This window comes from Macadamia integrifolia, chromosome 12, assembly GCF_013358625.1.
Source record: "Macadamia integrifolia cultivar HAES 741 chromosome 12, SCU_Mint_v3, whole genome shotgun sequence".
NCBI classification, from domain to species: Eukaryota; Viridiplantae; Streptophyta; class Magnoliopsida; order Proteales; family Proteaceae; genus Macadamia; species Macadamia integrifolia.
This window is the reverse complement of record NC_056568.1, coordinates 22,002,660-22,006,919: the sequence shown is the minus strand read 5'-3', so window position 1 is coordinate 22,006,919 and position 4,260 is coordinate 22,002,660. Positions and strand designations below refer to the sequence as shown.

The 4,260-nt window shown below is 42.1% G+C and overlaps 1 protein-coding gene across 2 annotated transcripts in view; it reads left to right on the top strand.

Moving 5' to 3' along the window:
- The first annotated feature begins 3,192 nt into the window (after nt 1–3,192).
- Nucleotides 3,193–4,260, top strand: part of LOC122057049 (cytochrome P450 71B34-like) — a 3,397-nt gene continuing 2,329 nt past the window's right edge. Inside the window, exon 1 of one of the 2 annotated variants that reach the window (XM_042619042.1) lies at nt 3,193–3,508. The gene's annotated coding sequence lies outside the window, so the exon portion shown is untranslated. Of the gene's footprint in view, nt 3,519–4,260 lie in introns of both variants that reach the window. The other variant, XM_042619041.1, reaches the window with a different exon arrangement.

The window sequence follows — 4,260 nt, the reverse complement described above, 5'->3', positions numbered from 1 at the left end:
CTTGGTTGGGAGTTCAGCCCAAGGCTAAACGGACTTGACCGAAGGTCCATGCCTCGGTCGGGGGCTCGGGCCAAGGCTGAACGGACCTGACCGAAGGTCTTTACCTCGGTTGGGAGTTTAGGCCAAGGCCAAACCAAACTGACCGAAGGTCCTTACCTCGGTGGGAATTCAGGCAAATGCCGAACGGACCTGACCGAAGGTCCTCACCTCAGTTGGGAGTTCAGGCCAAGGCCGAATGGACCTGATCAAAGATCCTCACTTCTGTTGGAGGCTCAGGCCAAGGCCGAGCGGACCTGACCGAAGGTCCACACTTCGATCGGGGGCTCGGGCCAAGGACCTTCGGTCAGTTCAGGCCAAGGCCGAGCCAAACTGACCGAAGGTCCTTACCTCAGTTGGGAGTTCAGGCCAAGGCCGAACGGACCTAACCGAAGGTCCTTACCTCGGGTGGGGGCTCGGGCAAGGCCGAGCCGAACTGACAGAAGGTCTTCACGTCGGCTGACCAAAGGTCTTGGTGGCAAGCAGAACTAAAGCCGAAGCCGAAGGGACGCAAAAAAAGAAAAAAAAAAAGGAGAAAGAAAAGAGAAAAGATGACGAAAAATTTGATTACTCCCACATGAAGAGTCTCCTGGCGGGAGTAAGGGGGCTTCTGATACGGCCAAATTGACTGCCCAGTAAGGTATGGACACGCGTCGCGCACCTGGACACGTGTCACCCACCTGATAGAGGCTGCAAGGACTCTACCACGTTAACTGCGTGAAGAGAATATCCCCCCACGAAGGGGATAGGACGTATCCGAGTAGAACTCTAAAAGGAAAGGAGGTGGACCTGAGGAGGACTCCTCCAAGGAAAGGGGAAACCTTAAACCCCAAGAGCTATATAAGAGGGCCCGTGAGGAAGGAAAAAGGTAAGCATCAATACCCACACCATTACTCCTATAACAAAAACTATGCGCCCGATCCCTAACTTGAGCGTCGGAGGACTAACCCCGAACAAAGCTCCGGGCCTCTGCCGTCTGTGCTTATGCAGGATCAGCTCATACGGATTTTCGGCAGCAACAGTCAGAAATTTTTTTGTTAGAATGCTCTTCACTAACATGTATGTTTCCATTTGGGTTTCTTTTCTGTTTCTTGAATTGCCTATTATTAATTTAAACTCTGCTTAAATATGTTCTACTTCCGGCAGGGATGGCCGGTTTAGTGTTTGATGTTTGTTCTCTGAGAAGGAAACACGAAAATCCAGAATAAAAGAATTCAATATTATGGTTTCTTCGTTGTAAAGTGTACACAATGGATTAAAGTATAGAACTTTAATTGGATGGATGACGAAATGAATGCCTTCATTAATTGGGACATTTAAAATTTAAAACGTACAATCAAAATTAAAGAGTTTGCTGACCGGAAACCTACGCTTGACAAATAGCAGTAACTGAGCACCGCCATTTTTGACAAACAATATCTTGGAAATCGAACAAGAACTAAAAACTTGAAACCATGACCGGTAATGATCGATCATTCAATTTCAATACGCAAGGTTGAACGAAGAAGTAGGAGAGAGCGAGAGAGAGAAAGAGAGAGAGAGAGAGAGAGAGAGAGAGAGAGAGAGAGAGAGTATTCTTCTTCATTGATCCTGGTTTAAGGTCCGAACGGTTTTATTATTTAATTTTTTAATTTAAAGGGATAGTGATTTTGAATTTGACTCTTCTTACTTCTTTGGGACTATTCACACAAGGATGTTTAGTGATTTTCACTATTTTAAGTGAAAGTTGAATAATTCTCAATCAATCTTAGTATGATCAGGTTCATGCAATTGTGAAGTTAATATGAACCCACGAGACTAAATAAGTTTAGATAGCCATTAATAAAAGAAAAAAAAGAGATTGTAGGTTATAAACTCAAATAAAGGGACGTAACAGGATAAAAATAAAACTTTCTAGTTTTAAGCTAAACATGTTAAGCATCAGGGTGTGATCGATATTATTAGAAAACAAGGGCGGTATAAATATAAATTTACGAATGATACAAGAAAAATTTCCTATGATTTGACTTCTATGCACGCTTCCAAGCAGCCTGGCACGGAAGGGTTTATGATGTAGTTCATGACGAACGGTTGATATTCATCATTGAAAATGCAATAACAAGAAGAGTATTTGACCACATCTCCATATGTTGACTTAAGAATCAAACATAATGTAAAAACATGCACACAGCTTTCGGATGAAGTTGAACGAATGCACCATGGAGTCGTAGATTTTTGTCTCTACTCGACGGCTTGTGTGGACCTTCTCAAAAAATTAAAAAATTAAAAAAATTAGTGTGGGCCATACAAAGAATATCTAGCAAAGAAATAGTAGTGGGACACAGTATTTTAATAGCTATGTCAGTTCCCAGCTCATAAAAGATCCCATTTCAAGCTGGGACTTCTTGACAACCATTAATTATTAATTCTTAATGAATCTAACTTTCCTTCTCCTTACCTTTGAGACGAGAAGCCCACGAGCAGCACGGGAGTTGACAATGGGACTCTCTCCGTTATTATCATGTCCCACTGGGGCAATGGGTTACACTCATTATTAATTATCAATTTATTATTAATATATTTTAATAAAAAAATCTAATATTAATGTATTTTGAGAATGTGAGGGAAGTGGAGGATTCAACAACAACCTCCTTGAACTAGAACCCATTTATTTTTGAGTTCATATCTTCTATAGTGAGCGATGAGGTACAATGAGCATCGAACAGTTGAGAATATTTGAACACACGTCTCAAGCCATTTGATACTCATGCACCCGTGCAACGACTGAACCAGCACATCAATGAAGAATAGATTATAGTCATTCGTTTTCACACCTCTCATATTACTTACAGAGAAAGAACCCTTACAACAAATATATACCGAATCCAATGGAGAAAATTTACTGAAATACTAATATAGTCCCTAGAAAATTTTCTGGAGGAAGGCCCAAACCAGCATATGGACCCCCTAATTTGTTGTGGCACCTGCCAATTATGATGTTAATGCCAAAGTAGACCGATTTCTCAAGGTCTTTAGTAGGCCTTCGGCCTCTAAACAGACTTTCAGAATCAATCCACTTTTTCATGATATAAAATACAAGATATCGTGCCTTCGACAATATTTTCGAATCCAATTGACTAGAGCAGCCACTACATTTACCCAGTTCTAGATTGAGCTAGAAGCGGCAGCCATCAAAGAATGGCTTGGTTGCGGAGATGAGAGTGACTGAAGGTCAGATTCAGCTTGTCATCCGATTGCATTTGAAATGAAAAGATTATTCAACCGTGGATATCCATTTGGGGGATCCTTAAAACTGTTAGTAGAGGGAGAATTCTAATACGGAAAAAAACTGAATTGGGTGAAGTAGAGTTGATTCAAACAGAGGTTATCATTATATCTAATTCCAATTTTTTAAACCAATGGTGTGGACCTCTACTGAACTTAGAACAGTGACTTCACGCTGGTCACAATTTGCCCATAGCCAAAACTGCTAATATATATATATTGTTAAGTTTGTCTCGAATTCTTGACCCGTTTTGAAGATTGACCCGATCCGACATATTTTGGTGGCGACCCGAATGGGAATTTTTCTGAGATCTGTGATGGAAGCCGAGCATCACTGATCTCGTATCTCGTATGGGGGTGCGGGGGCGTAGCCCCCGCGGTATGGTTCGACCGGATCGACCACGACCCGATGGGTCGAACCGTTATTTGGCGTATATATATATAATGTACTGTTGCTTGTTGAGAGTCATTGTATTCTAGGGTTTTCACGAAGCTAGGGTTTCAGGGCGAGTTCTTCCTCGCCGCTGCTAGATTGTAATCCTTCTTCTACATAGTGAATCATCTTCTTCTTCGCCCGAGGACGTAGCACACCACCCTGGTGTGTGAACCTCGGTAAATCTCTGTGTCGTACGGATCTATTGTCTCTCTTTATTCGTGTTTCTTGGTGTTTGATCTAACAAACTGGTATCAGAGCTCTTGGTTACTTCGATTCATGGCTTCAACGAAATACGATATTGATAGGTCTGACGGCAACATCAGTTTCAGTTTATGGCAGGTTCGAATGATGGCTGTTCTCACGCAGCAGGGTTTGAAGAAAACCCTATTTGGGAAGGTGAAGAAACCTGCAACTATGTCCGATGATGATTGGAGCGATTTGGATGATAAAGCCCTTTCAGCTATTCAGTTGTGTCTTTCGAATGATGTTCTACAGGAAGTTCTCTCAGAGAAAACGGCTGCAGA